The 15,854-nt window shown below is 46.7% G+C and overlaps 1 protein-coding gene and 1 pseudogene across 2 annotated transcripts in view; one reads left to right on the top strand and one right to left on the bottom strand.

Annotated features, from left to right (window-relative positions):
• The window catches only part of SLCO2B1 (solute carrier organic anion transporter family member 2B1), a 105,723-nt gene that overhangs the window by 64,446 nt on the left and 25,423 nt on the right, over positions 1–15,854 (bottom strand). The gene's annotated exons all lie outside the window — the stretch shown is intronic.
• Positions 10,136–10,983, top strand: LOC107967296 (olfactory receptor 2AT4-like; annotated as a pseudogene).

Genomic DNA, 15,854 nt, shown 5'->3' with positions numbered 1-15,854 from the left:
CTCCTTGTTCCTGTAGAACCCTTGCACAGCCTCCTTAATCGTCTGTGACTCCCGTCTCCCTAGTTCTAATCCATCCTCCACATTCTACTGGAGCCATCTTTCCAAACGCTAATCTTTTTTTTTAGACAGGATCTTTCTCTGTCATTCAGGCTGGAGTGCAGTGGTGCCATCCTAGCTCACTGTAGCCTCAAACAAGCAATCCTCCCACCTCAAGCTTTCCAAGTAGCCGGGACCACAGGCATGCACCACCATGCACAGCTGATTTTTTTTTATTTTTATTTTTGTAGAGACAGAGTCTTGCTATGTTGCCCAGGCTGGTCTCAGACTCCTGGGCTAAAGTGATCCTCCCACCTTGGCCTCCCAAAGTGCTGGGATTACAGGTGTGAGACACCTTGCCCAGCTCCCAACCCTAATCTTATTGTGCCCAGCCATTCTCCTCAGAGCAAAGCCTATTTCTTAGCCTAACATTTGCTGCTCATCACCACACACCTATAACCTACCTTTTGCACTTTCATCCCTGGCGCCTGCATATGCACAGTTCCCTCAGCTCAAATGCCCTTCCTGCCTTTTACCACTGGATAAGCACAGATCCATCCTTCACCTGATAACGACGACCTCCAATCCCTCCCAGCACCACCCAAGTGTTCCCTGCTTCCTCCTGAAAGAATACACACGTGCTCACAGTCATATCCTAGTTCTCCACGTGTCCTTGGCTGACCAGCATCGAGCAGGCTGGCCATTCACTCGAGGAGCTTCCCATCAGCCAGTTCCTCTGCCTGCAGCCTTCCTCCTGTTCACTCATCTGAGCTGCTCCAATGCTCCAATGCAAATGGAGTTTTTCTTCCCCTTCTCAGACACTGGACTAAGAATGGGGGCAACCCAGGGTCACCTGTCACAGGACTGGCATAATCCCAAAGAGAAACTGAGTGCAAGAGTCTCAGGCTTTGCAGGGTGAGAAACCTCAGAGGGGAAGGCATCCAGCGGGTGGAATCTCTGTGGCTGTGGTGGCGATTGCACTGAGGCACCTGATGATTTGCAAAGAGCTCTCACATAGAGTAGCTCACTAAACCTCACTCGAGCCAATATTGCCATTATTATTACCCCCATTCACAAAGAGGAAACAGAGGCAGAGAGAAGTGAAGTCATGCGCGCCCAAGGACACACAGGTGGTACGTGGAGCTGAGATTTGAGACCAGGTGCGTTTGGCCCCCAAAGCTGATGCCCTTGCGCTGGGGCCACACTGCCCCCTGGTGGCAGCGAGGATGGTGGCGGTGATGAGTATGCCGGAGGCCCAGCATTGGGGACACATTCTGGACTCTCCTACCCTGAGCTCCATGGCCTCCTCTGCATGGTCGGTAAGATGGCCCAGGTTCTCTCTGGACATATTTATAACCTCCCTTTGGCACTTTCCTTTTCCAGCCTCTCGCGTCTGTCGGAGCCTCGCACACCTGGGGGAGTGAGGGCGGTAGGGGCCAGACAGAGAGACAGAGCTCCACCGTTCCCAGTGTTTCCAGGGCAGAGCAGCGCCAGGACAGGGCACAGGCAGCCAGCCTCTGGTTTAGGGGGAACTTCAAGGGTTGGGCTATTTTTTTGTTCTTAGCTTAAAAGTATTCCTGAAATACACGGGCTCCTGCTGAAGACATTTCCGTGCCTCTCCGATTTCTGTGGAGGGAGACAGACAGTGGATGGACTGTGAGTGTCTGGACTTCCCCATGGTCCCAGGAGAGGGACAGTGGCTTGTGCAACCTGGATGAAATGTTTATGACGTCTGCTTGTGACTGTTACCTCTTCTCAACCTGCACTACACCAGCGCAGAGCTTGCACTTAAGAAATACCTGATGATGAGGCCGGGCATGGTGGCTCACGCCAACACTTTGGGAGGCCAAGGTGAGTGGATCACGAGGTCAGGAATTCAAGATCAGCCTGGTCAAGATGGCAAAACCCCGTCTCTACTAAAAATACAAAAAAAAAAAAAAAAAAAAAAAAAAGCCAGGCGTGGTGGCAGGTGCCTGTAATCCCAGCTACTCAGGAGTCTGAGGCAGAGAATTGCTTGAACCTGGGAGGCGGAGGTTGCAGTGAGCAGAGATTGCACTACTGCACTCCAGCCTGGGCGACAGAGCAAGACTCCATCTCAAAAAACAAACAACAAACAAACAAACAAACAAAAAGAAATACCTGATTATCAATCCTCCATTTTGCAGAAGAGAAAACAGATTCTCAGAGAGCTAAATGCCAGGCTTGAATCCAAATTAGTCTGGCACCAAGATCGGAGCATTTAACCACTATACTGCCTCCCAGTCCCGTTCAATGGGGAACAAACACTTCTACAGTCTCAATATCTTCACAAAATTCTCCTACCACTCCAGTCTTAAGTGAGGATAGGCCGTCCCCCTGCAGCGCCAAATCTGCACACTGACCTTTACTGCACTCTTTCTACTCTCTTGTCTCCCACTCCCACTGGGAGCCCAGACACTGGCTTCAGAAGCTCTCCTCCTCCTCCTCTATTAACCATCCTCTTCATCCTCTCACTCTCTACTGGCTGCTTCCTACCCACGAATTGTGGGAAATATGCTAAAATATCTCCAATTTTTAAAGTACAACAAAATTCCCCCTGCTTTTTTGCTATGGTCTGAATGTTTGTGACCTTCAAAATCCATATGTTAAATCTTGGCCAGGTGTGGTGGCTCACACCTGTAACCCCAGCGTTTTAGGAGGCCATGGTGCGAGAACTGCTTGAGGCCCAGAGTTCAAGACCAGCCTGTGCAGCATAGTGAGACTCTGTCTCTACAGAAATGGAAAGCACTAGCCGGGCATAGTGGCATGTGCCTGTAATCCCAGCTATATGGGAGGCTGAGGCGGGAAGATCACTTAACCCCAGGAGTTTGAGGCAGTGAGCTATGATGGTGCTACTGCGCTCCAGCCAGTGCAACAGAGTGAGACCCTGTATCTAAAAAAAAAAAGAATGCATGAGTGAATAAATAAATTAAAATTTAAAAGGTCAGGCATGGTCTCAGCTCCCAGCTACTTGGGAGGCTAAGGCAGGAGGATTGTTTGAGGCCAGGGGTTCAAGACAAGCCTGGGCAACATAGCAAGATCCTGTCTCTACAAAAAAAATTTTCTTTTTTTTAATAAAGCAAACCTAACCTCTAGGGTGATGGTGTTTAATGGTGGGGCCTTTGGGAAGTGATTAGTTTGTAAGGGTAAAGCCCTCTTGAATGAGATTACATTCCTTATAAAAGAGGCCTGAGAGACCTTGTTGGTCCCTTCCACCATGTGAGGACACAGCTAGAAAGTGCCATCTATGAAGCAGACAGCAGCCCTCACCAGACACTGGATCCACTGGCACCTTGATCTTGGACTTCCCAGCCTCCAGAACTGTGAGCAATAAATTTCTGTTGTTTACAAATGACCCAGTTTAAGGTATTTTGTTATAAAACCCTGAACTGCCTAGGACACATCTCATCAGCCTCCAACCATCCACATCTCTTTTCAGCTAAACATCTTGAAGATGTTATCTATTCTCTCTCCATTTACTCACTCCCAACCTTCCACGCTCACTGTTCCACTGGCCTGTTCACACCTGGGGCACCAGTGATCCCCTCATCACTGGACCCCACAGACACTTTTCATCCGATTCTTGTCCTCTTGGGCACATCAGCAACATTTGATGCTGCTGACCACAGCTGCCCTAGGGAGCTTCTGTGATATTACACTCTCCTGGTTTTGCTTCACGCTCTCTGGCTGTTGTTTCTCAGTATCTTTTACAGAAATTTCTTGTTCTGCCTCAGTCTCATGTTGTTTCCCCCCATGGTTCTGTCCTTCTCACACTACACTCTCTCCCTAGGTGATCTTGTTCACTATCATAAGTATATGCCTCCCAAGTCTTTGCCTGCATCCACTCTCTCTCCTGAGCTCCAGACATCAGTCAACATCACCACCATCTGTCTCGTCACCCAAGCCAGAATACTGGGCATCATCTTGGACCTTTCCGTAATCAGTTGTCAAATTCTGACTATTCTACCTCTTGAAGATTCTCCAAATTTTTTTTTTTCCTCACTCTGTTGCCTGGGCTGGAATGCAGTGGCTTGATCTTGGCTTACTGCAACCTCTACCTCCCAGGTTCAAGAGATTCTCCTGCCTCAGCCTCCCAAGTAGCTGGGATTATAGGCATGTGCCACCACCCCTGGCTAATTTTTATGTTTTTAGTAGAGTTGGGGTTTCACCATGTTGGCCAGGCTGATCTCGAGCTCCTGACCTCAAGTGATCCACCCGCCTCAGCCTCCCAAAGTGGGATTACAGGCGTGAGGCACCACGCCCAGCCAGATTCTCTAAGCTTTGATAGTTAAGAGGCATGGCTTTGGAGATGGATTGGACTCTACACTAACTCACTATTTATCCAGCAGAATGACCAAAGCAGGCTTAGTTACTTAACCCTCTGAGCTCCCTCATCCATAAAACAAGGGTAATGGAAATTGCTCCTTGGATTAAATGAAATGAAGTATGTGACTACCAGGGCACAGCCATTAGTACAAGTAAGCTCTCAATAAAGGGCAGCCATCATCTGCTATCATTGTCATTAATACTCCTCTCTATTCCTCTCCTCACCACCAAGCTTCCTGGCTGGTTGCCCTGCCTCTGGTCTCTCTCTCCTACTCGAAGACATTCCCCGTGCCACAGTGGGTATGAGCTTTCTCAAACATGTAGCTGACTATCTTAGCCCTCTGTCTGAGCCCTGGTTCTGGCTTTCCAATGTCCTCATGCTGAGGGTTGTTCTTGGCTTCAAGACTCTCCTCCCTCTGGCCCCTGCCAACCTCTTTAGCCTCATCTTTGGAGACTCGCAGTCTCTCCTTCTATATTGCAGCCCAAACCAACTTCTGTCTCCCCTCTAACACACCTCCTGCTTTTTCTACACTTCATGACTTTGTTTACCCCCTCCTTTGTGGCCTGCACTCTATTCATCTGCTTGAAATTTATGACCCATTTAAGAGATGTCTTCCATGATGCAAGTCGCTTTGTTTCCTCCTCTGGGCCCTTCAGCTCTATGGTAGCACAGATCACAGTGGATATGATGGACAGGGTTTTGGCTGGCTACCCCACTAGACTGTGTCAATTCCCTGTGACCATGCACCCAGTGCAAAGCCAGCCTTATTCAATGTGGAATGAAAAACGAACCTCAGTTATCTTAATCTTTAAAATGGCAGCATTGGCAGCCAGGCCTGGTCAATCCAGAGGAGAGAAAGAGCACTGGAGCCTGGAGAAAGATGAAGTCACAGAAGGCTCCCTGGAGGAGGTCAGGCTTAGAATTATAAGGCCTCTGTATTAGTCTGTTTTCACACTGCTGATACAGACATACTCAAGATCGGGCAATCTTCTGAGCCCTCCAAACTGTTCCAACCTGTGCCTGGTTACCCAGTTCCAAAGTCGCTTCCACAGTTTTGGGTATCTTTTCAGCAATGCCACACTCTATTGGTACCAATTTACTGTATTAGTCCTTTTTCATGATGCTGATAAAGACATACCTGAGACTGGGCAATTTATAAAAGGAAGAGGTTTATTGGACGTACAGTTCCACTTGGCTGGGGAAGTCACACAATCATGGCAGAAGGCAAGGAAGAGCAAGTCTCGTCTTACGTGGATGGTGGCAGGCAAAGAGAGAATGAGGAAGATGCAAAAGTGGAAACCCCTGATAAAATAATCAGATCTCATGAGACTTGTTCACTACCAAGAGAACAGTAGAGGGGAAACCACCTCCATGATTCAATTATCTCCCACTGGGTCCCTCCCACAAAACGTGGGAATTATGGGAGTACAATTCAAGATGAGATTTGGGTGGGAACACAGAGCCAAACCATATCAGCCTCTAAGAACGATCAAGAGTGAGCAAGAGAGATCAAGAGAGTGAGGATTTGGGAGACTGAGTGGCTCTCTGTTCTGTCATGCTTGTTCCTCCAGCTTCAATACACTTGAGGGGTCCCACCAACCAATAGCACAGCCTTTTACATTTACACAGAAAATTTTCACAAACTTTTTCATTTGTGTCATTGGTGCAGAGGCTGGAGTGAGGGTTAGGAAATCTGAGACTTCCTATCCTGCCTTGTGTTTGGATTGCTGTGTGACTTTGGGCAATCCCTTTCACCTCTGAGCCTGTTTCCTCATCTGCCACATGTGGATACCAATGGTTGCTCCACACATGGGAAAGTCCCCATAGACCATAAAGTTCTGTGTCCCACTAAGCACTATTAATCTTGTTGTTCTAATTATCAGCAAAGCCCATGGTAGCTGCTAACCAGCCACCTGGGGGTCCCCAGAAAATATTATTCAGGGCCCCAGTAAAAGGGAACCTCTGGGGGTCAAGGCCCCAGCAGGCCAGGAAGGGGTAGAGCTTGGGAGTTTAATGGAAATAGGCTCAGCTCCAACCTGGTTCTTCCCACTGAGGCAGCACTGACTTCGGGAGAGGAAGGAGCAGCTGGCATGGCCTGGGTTGGGCAGATGAGCTGGGTTGACCTGCAGAGGTCTCGGGCATGAAGGCTGAAAGTGAAGTGCCCAAAGCCAGCCATAGCCAAGGAGGGGCTAGGCTCTGGGAGGGCAGCGTCTGGGGAGGTGGGCAGTTAGGGACCCTCATCCCGCTAGGAGAGGGGCTCTAAGAGAAGGGATCTGGGCCAAACTCTTTGTGCTCTGATTTAGAGCATTCCTGGCGGGCAGGCTATGCTGCTGGTTTGCCATCTGTGTGACTGTGGCTGGGTCAGAACTCCCACTGGGCCTCCCCCTGCCTATCAGCAGCAATACAGGAGCTGGACTAGGAGCTCTCTATAGAGCCTAGTGTTGTCTGATTCTGCAGCAGCACTGGACAGAAAGCCCTGAGGTTGTTAGGACAGTCATGGTCCAGTCTGCCTGTGGAAAACTGGGAAACCAGGTGCCCAGACCCCACTGACATGTTGATTTTGTAGAAGAGGGGTCAGAACACATCCCAGGCCCCAGGGAACGCCTAGTCTGGTGAGGGAAGCAGATGTGAACATGGATAGCTCCCAGTATTGTCTGGGCTGCCAGACAGGCAAGCTTCAGGGACCCTCCCACAGAGGACACCTGGGAGCCCTGAACAGGGAGCAGGCATCTGGTTTCTGGTGTGGCTCTGCCAATAGCTCTCTGTGTAGCCTTGACCAAGATCAGCTCCCCTATCAGCTTTAAAAAAATGTATTTTTAAGTTATTTTTATTTCTTATAGAAACAGGATCTCGCTATGTTGGCCCGGCTGGTCTTGAACTCTTGACCTCAGGTGATCCATCTGCCTCAGCCTCCCAAAGTGTTGGGATTACAGGCATGAGCCACCGCACCCAGCCCAGGTCTGCTTTATCTTAATAGGGAGTGAATTCATTTTCAACTTGGGTTTCATTCAGGAAATAACTCCTTCTATCAAAGGCACATACAATGTCTCTGCCCTCTGAGAGTGACCAACAGAGGAGTTTCACAGGACATGGGACTTTCAGTGCTGAAACCAGGACAGTTCTGGGCAAATCAATATGGTTGGTCACTGTATGATATGACAAAGAGAAAGGATACAAAGACAGGTCCCAGGGCACCCAGGCTAGAAAGAGACAGAGCAAGCCCCTGTACAGGCACACAGAAGAGGAAGCTATTTCTGGGGTAAGCAGACAGCATTTTGAAGTGCTTCTTGAAGGAAGCAGCTAAAGAGAAAGATATCACAGAAAAGGAATTCTCATGTGAATGGAAATGGAGAGACTGAAACAAAGGGCACTGATTCAGGCATAACATTCCGACCCAGATAGAGTGAGATGAGAATGGAGCGGGGCGTAGAAGAGGAATGGAATCCAGAGCATGACAGAAGCCATTGTTCCGGCTATCCCCAAAGAAGTTTTCCCAGCAGTTCCCTAGAGCTCATGAGCTAGGAGTCTTTATTGGTGGCCCCTGACAATCCTCCAGGCTGAGAGGAACACAGCATCAAGGGAACCTTAGAATGAACGACATAGTTTTCACTCTAGAGTTTAGCTTTACTCACTGCCAACCAGTGATTCTGCTGTCTTCACAAGGTCCCAAGATAAAGAACGCCATTCAGGAATCGTGCAGGCATAGCTGGACTGGATGGACTTATGTCAAATGACTACAGTTAAGATCCTGGTGCTTAGAGTGGGCAAAACCTGGTAAGTGTATTCATCAACATTACCATACCTAGAAGATTACTTCACCTGTGCTAGTGGGAACTGGGCTAAAAACCAGACATCCTTAAAGGAGCTACTTGAACTAATAAAAGAGCTACTTGATTTTTTAATTGGCATTTGAACACAAGCAGATGCCTCTCCGATTTTTTTCTCTCCAATAGGTTAAATTTGCCCACCAACACCGCAATCTTATTTTTTAATTTTTGTAAGATAAGATCTTGCTCTGCTGCCCAGCTTGGAGTGCAGTGGTGTGATCATGGCTCACTGCAGCCTCAAACTCCTAGGCTTACCTTAACATCTGGGGTAGTTATGATTACAGGTGCATGTCACAATGCCTGACTAACTTTTTTGACTTTTTATAGAAAAGGGGTCTTTCTATGTTGCCTGGCTGGTCTCAAACTCCTGGCCTCAAGCGATCCTCTGGCCTTAGCCTCTAAAAGTGTTGGGATTACAGATGTGAGCCACTGTGCCTGGCTACAATCTTGTTCATGTGATTCATTTATGTTATTATTATTATTTTTAGAAGCAATGAATCTAGGGTTAGAAGGTCACTTAAAGGTTTTTAATCTAGCTGCTATCCAAGTACTACATCTCTGCAGCATTCCAGACAAAGACCTCAGCCTTGCAACCTCTAGTTACATGGACTTCACTAATTATCAAGCCTGTTTTTGCATTATGGAGTTGTTCTTTCTTTTTCTTTTTCTTTTTTTCTTTTGAGACAGGGTCTCACTCTGTTGCCCAGGCTGGAGTGCAGTGGTGCAATCTCAGCTCACCGCAACCTCCGCCTCCGGAGTTCAAATTATTTTCCTGCCTCAGCCTCCTGAATAGCTGGGACTACAGGCATGTGCCACCATGCCTGGCTAATTTTTGTATTTTTAGTAGAGACAGGGTTTTACCATGTTGCCCAGGCTAGTTTTAAACTCCTGACCTCAGTTGATCTGCCAGCCTTGGCCTCCCAAAGTGCTGAGATTACAGGCATGAGCCACCGCGCCCAGCCTTCATTATGGGGTCATTCTAATGGTAAGAAACTTCTTCCATATGTGGGATTGATCTCTGGGCCCCTGAAACTGCTAACAGTGGCCCCTGTTCTTTGTAAGTGTTGCTCCTTCTCTTTGACAGTTCTTAGGTGTTTGTATCCACCTCTCTTCCCCCACAAAACAGGACCAGCTCTTTCTGCCATTGTTGTTAGACATCTCACCACTCTGGGAATCTTAATTGTGCGATACAATTCCTGGCACAAAGAAAGTGTTGGGACTGAGATCCATGGTTGTAAAGGAAAAAGATACATGTTCTAGTGAATGTTTCCTTGATTGCTCTGGTTTCCAGATGTTCCCAGTGTGTGTCTACAGACATCCAGCTCTGACCCACTGTGGAGGCCACAGCCTGTAATGGATCAGAGGACTCCTTGCCTGTCTTCTGCCTGGTCAGCATCCCCTCTCTGCCAGAGTCCCTCTTCCCCCAACCCACGTCTTAGTGATTTTCTTTCTTCTTTCCTTTTTTCTTTTCTTTTCCTTTCTTTTTTCTTTTCCTTTCTTTTCTTTTCTTTCTCCCTTCCTTTCTCCCTTCCTTCCTTCCTTCTTTCTCCTTTCCTTTCCTTTCTCTCTCTCTTTCTTTCTTTTTTCTTTTTTGATGGAGTTTTGCTCTTGTTGCCCAGGCTGGAGTGCAACGGCACAATCTCTGCTCACTGCAAACTCCGCCTCCCGGGTTCAAGCAATCCTCCCACCTCAGCCTCTGGAGTAGCTGGGATTACAGGCACCTACCGCCTGGCTAATTTTTATATTTTTAGTACAGATGGGATTTTACAATGTTGGCCAGGCTGGTATTGAACTCCTGGCCTCAAAAGATCTGCCTGCCTTGACGTCCCAAAGTTCTGGGATTACAGGTGTGAGCCACCATGTCTGGCTTTGATTTTCTTCTTAATCTATCTGCTTATCCTGGTGGGTAATGCCCTGATCCTGGTGGTTGTGATGGCAGAGGCCAGCCTTCACAAGCCCGTGTACTTCTTCCTGATAAACCTCTCAGCCCTAGACATCCTCTCCACTACAGTCACCGTCCCCAAGATGCTGCCCCTGTTCTTGCTTGGGGACCACTTCCTCAGCTTCCCTGCCTGCTTCCTGCAGATGTACCTGTTCCACAGCTTCTCCTGCTCAGAAGCCTTCATCCTGGTGGTCATGGCCTATGACCGCTATGTAGCTATCTGCCACCCACTGCACTACCCTGTCCTCATGACCTCACAGACCAACGCTGTCTTGGCAACCGGTGCCTGGCTCACTGCCCTCCTCCTGCCCATTCCAGCAGTGGTACGGACCTCCCAGATGGCATTTGACAGTATTGCCCACATCTACCACTGCTTCTGTGATCATCTGGCTGTGGTCCAGGCCTCCTGCTCTGACACCACCCCCAGACCTTCATGGGTTTCTGCATCACCATGGTGGTGTCCTTCCTCCCCCTTCTCCTGGTGCTTCTCTCCTATGCCCACATCTTGACCTCGGTGCTTCGCATTAACTCCCAAGAAGGATGCCCCAAAGCCTTCTCAACCTGCAGCTCCCACCTCCTGGTAGTGGGCACCTACTATTCATCCATTGCCATAGCCTATGTGGCCTACAGCGCTGACCTGCCCCTAGACTTCCACGTCATGGACAATGTGGTACATGTCTTCTTCTTCTTCCTCTTCCTCTTCTTCTTCTTCCTCTTCCTCTCCTTCTCATTCTCCTTCTTCTTCTTCTTCTTTCTTCTTTAATACATCCTTCCCTCCCTGTATATGCCATGCCATTCTCACACCTGTTCACTCTCTCATCTGCATGCTGAGGAACAGGGATGTCAAAGCAGCCATCACCAAGATCTCATGTCCCCAGGAGCCAGGGTGTTCTGGGGGCCCTAGATCCCTAGATCCAACTAATTCAGCTCCCAGGATACCAATGACAGCACGTAGCTCAGAAGAACAACTCAATAAATATTTTTAAATGAATTATAGCAATCTAATTTGGTTTCGTTTAGTTGAGCAGACAGCTACAATCTGGTTCTCAAATACTGGATCAGGAAGTTTTCCCAATAGTACTATAGAATAACTGGAGACTTCACTATTTTATTTTGTTTTTCTCTTTCTTTCCTTTTTTTTTTTTTTTGAGACAGAGTCTCACTCTGTCGCCCAGGCTAGAGTGTAGTGGCATGATCTCAGCTCACAGCAAACTCTGCCTCTTGGGTTCAAGTGATTCTCCTGCCTCAGCCTCCCGAGTAGCTGGGATTACAGGCACCCACCACTACACCCAGTTAATTTTTGTATTTTTATTTTTTTATCTTATTATTATTATACTTTAAGTATTAGGGTACATGTGCACAATGTGCAGGTTAGTTACATATGTATACATGTGCCATGCTGGTGTGCTGCACCCATTAACTTGTCATTTAGCATTAGGTATATCTCCTAAAGCTATCCCTCCCCCCTCCCCCCAACCCAATTTTTGTATTTTTAATTGAGGTGGGGTTTCACCACGTTGGCCAGGCTGGTCTTGAACTCCTGACCTCAGGTGGTCTGCCCACCTTGGCCTCCCAAAGTGCTGGGATTACATGCGTGAGCCACCACGCCTGGCCGACTTCACAATTTTCATCCGTCAATAATGTAATGAATAAAACTTTATCATTCAGTCATTCATAAAAATTCTTATTGAGTGCTAGAGACAGGAATGAACCAGACACAAATTGCTTCCCTGGAGGCATCTATAGTTGAGTGTAGGAGTCAGACCCAGAGAGAAAAAAGCATCTGGTGATAGGACAAAGAGAAGCAAAAGGGGTTGAAGGAGCTCAGAAGTTAGCATTTAATTCAATGTTAAAATTTTCTCCTGTAAGTTCTTATATTTTTGGCATTGAGTATCACTTATTTGTTAGCAAGTACTCATTTATCAGCAACACAGGCAGTGGAGGGTTGGGGAGCTTGGAAAGATTGGGTAAGAAAACCACTAGCTGCTCCAACCAGGGAGTGGTAACACTGTCCATGTTCCTGCCCAGTTGGAAGGATTCATCTTTAGTTTGGATGACCATCAAGATGGGATGCTTATGACCAGGTGTGGTGGCTCATGCTTGTAATCTCAGCACTTTTGGAGGCCGAGGTGGGCAGATCACTTGAGGTCAGGAGTTTGAGATTAGCCTGGCCAACATGGTGAAACCCCATCTCTAGTAAAAATACAAAAATTAGCTGGGTGTGATGGCGGGCACCTGTAATCCCAGCTACTCAGAAGGCTGAGACAGGAGAATCGCTTGAACCTGGGAGATGGAGGTTGCAGTGACCTGAGATTGCGCCACTGCACTCCAGCCTGGGCAACATGAGCAAAACTCCATCTCAAAAAAAAAAAAAAAAAAAGGGATGCTTCCTGCTAAGGAAGGAGACCACTACTACTCCTGCTGCCCTCCTCCCCTCCACCTTGCGTAGTTCACAAGACAGGAGGAAAGAGAGAAAGCAAAAAGTTGGAAAGAAACAGAAGTAAGATAAATAGCCAGACAACCTTGGCACCACAACCTGGCCCTAGGAGTTAAAAAATTAATAATAATAACATCAACCCCTGACCTAAACTACTTGTGTTATCTTTAAATTCCAGACATTGTATGAAAAAGCATTGCAAAACTGTCTGTTCTGTTAGCTGATGCATGTAGCCCCCAGTCACATTCCCCAAGCTTGCTCGATTTATCACGACCTTTTCACGTGGACCCCTTAGAGTTGTAAGCCTTTAAAAAGGCCAAGAATTTCTTTTTCAAGGAGCTCGGCTCTTAAGACGCAAGTCTGCTGACGCTCCCTGCCGAATAAACCTCTTCCTTCTTTAATCCAGTGTCTAAGGAGTTTTGACTGCGGCTCGTCCTGCTACACTGCTAAAGGAGTTTAAATCTCACTTCTCCTTAGAAATCACACAAGGATCAGAGCAAGGATGGACAGAGCTGCAGTGTGTACCAATCAGGCAGAAAGGAACACCATTGCCAGGAGAGCACACAGCAGGAAGCTGGCACTTTGTGGTGCATATTGTAGGGAAGTAAATCTGCAAGAAAGCCTTGGCACTTAGCCGGACACTGAATAAGTGGATAAGAAAAGATAATTTTTCACAAACCCCATTAATAAGAGTATTCATATGAGGAAATGACATCCTGCAGACCCACAAGCAACAAGCCCATGACACCTGTAGAACCAGACTCTGTGAGAGATGAGGAATATAGGCGAGTCTAAGATCAAAGACTTTCTTAGCTAGAGCCACGGATTCTTGGTAGTTCTTAGTCAGAGGAAATTGCAATTATCATTATTATTATTATTATTAGAGACAGGGTCTCTATCACCCAGGCTTGAGTACAGGGGTGTGATTATAGCTCATTGTAACCTCAAACTCCTGGGCTCAACTGACCTTCCCATCTCAGCCTCCCACATAGCTGGAACCACAGGCATGCACCACCATGACTAGCTAATTTTTTTATTTTTATTTTTGTAGAGATGGGGTCTCACTATGTTGCCCAGGCTGGTCTTGAACTCATGGCCTCAAGCCATCCTTCCACCTTGGCCTCCCAAAGTGCTAGGATTCCAGGCACCTGGCTGTAAATTGCAATTAGTATTTCCTTTAGGTTTTGTGGTATGGTTTTATGTTTATGTCAATAGTATAATAAACTACATATAATTCTCGGTTCAGAGTATGGGTTCAATTATTCCCAAGCTAAACTTCAAATTAGCTTTTTAATGTACCTGTTAAGGAATTAACCCCAGTATCATAAACAGATTTCTGCATTAAGTGGAAACATCTGACTGTCACTCTTAATAGTTTGATGCTCATGGTAGGACAGACCAAATAACCAGTCTCTTCATTTCCTTCCAGAACACTCTCTTAGCCAGAATTACATCTGTTAGGATATGCTATATAACATGTTAGTGGTGGAGATGAGGAATAAATAAATACCAAATATATATTAATTGGAAAATGTGGAAGAGGCCGAGATGGGTGGACCACCTGAGCTGAGGAGTTTGAGAGGAGCCTGGGCACATGGTGAAACCCCATCTCTATAAAAAATACAAAAATTAGCCAGGCATGGCGGCACGTGCCTGTAGTCCCAGCTACTCAGGAGGCTGAGGTAGGAGAATTGCTTGAGCCCTGGAGGCAGAGGTTGCAGCGAGCCAAGATCATGCCACTGCACTCCAACCTGGGGGACAGAGTGTGACCCTGTTGAAAGAAAGAAAAGAAAGAAAGAAAGAGAGAGAGAGAGAGAAAGAAAGAAAAGAAAGAAAGAGAGAGAGAGAGAGAGAGAGAAAGAAAGAAAGAAAGAAAGAAAGAAAGAGAAAGAAAGAAAATGTGGAAAGCCAATTATACTTAGTTAAAAATTTTCCTTTCCTTTTTTTTTGAGATGGAGTCTCGTTTGTTGCCCAGGCTGGAGTGCAGTGGTGCAATCTCGAATCACTGCAACCTCCGCCTCCCAGATTCAAGCAATTCTCCTGCCTCAGCCTCCCTAGTAGCTGGGATTATAGGCATGCACCACCACGCCTGGCTAATTTTTGTATTTTTAGTAGACACAGGGTTTCACCATGTTGGCCAGGCTGGTCTCGAACTCCTGACCTCAGGTGATCCACCCGCCTCAGCCTCCCAAAGTGCTGGGATTACAGGTGTGAGCCACCGAGCCCAGCCAAATTTTCCTTTTCAATTACATATGTGTTCTTGGTTGTAATTTTATATGGTTCATGCACAATAAGATCCTGTACAAGGGAGCTTATGCCTCATGAGAATGACAGGGTGAAGTGTTGGCCATATCATAGTGTTTCACAGGGAGCAGAATGGCTTTCACTCCCATCATCACTGGGAGACATTTGAAAACCTTTTGGTTAGAATTAAGAGTCCCAGAATATCAAGGCTGGAAAAAACAGATCATCTGGTTTTACCCTTCCCATTTTACAGTTACGAAAACTGAGGCTCATAACACTTTCCCAATGTCACATAGCAAGTCAATGCCAGAGCCAAGACTCAAACACAGATCTCTTGTCCTATAAAACAGTAGTCCTCCCGGAATATTACAATGACTAGGAGTAAACTTGGGCAAAACTGTAATCTTAGGTTTAATGACAGACTGTCTCAGACTTCAGAATTGTCTCTCTGCCTTGCTTGATAAGATTGCCAAACTTCCTTTGCCATATTCTTTACTATGACCAAGAAGTACTCATTGAAACCCCCCCAAAATACTTGGCCATTAGGCAGTTATACATGTCAGTTTCCCAATACGAAACACAGCCAGTTGCAAGGTTAGCTTTTTCTCCCAAAACAGAAAGAATGGGTTGAGGAACAAAATGGAACATTTGTTATGTATGCCTTATCTATGTACAATTAAATCTGTCCATATGTCAACAATGCTCCCAAGAAGAGATGTTTTGAAATGTAAAACCCTTCTTTTACCCAGATAGTGATATTGTCTCTCCTATTGTAGTAACAAGTACCTGAAATAATTCAGTTGATTCCTCAATAGCACTGAGAACAGCTAAAATAAAAAACTCATTAGTCAACCAACAAGTTACTGCATCCCCTGTATACAAGTACTGAATAGCTCAAAAAGAAATGGGCAGCACTGAGGAAATGATTCTTCCTGACGTTTCTTCCATGTGGAGGAAATTCAGTTCATGGAATGCTTTTGACCTTTTCTTGTCCTATTGGCCACTGTATCCTGGGACATTTAG

Source organism: Pan troglodytes, chromosome 9 (assembly GCF_028858775.2).
Source record: "Pan troglodytes isolate AG18354 chromosome 9, NHGRI_mPanTro3-v2.0_pri, whole genome shotgun sequence".
Lineage (NCBI taxonomy): Eukaryota > Metazoa > Chordata > Mammalia > Primates > Hominidae > Pan > Pan troglodytes.
The sequence above is the reverse complement of the archived record's forward strand: the minus strand, read 5'-3'. Positions and strand labels throughout refer to the sequence as shown.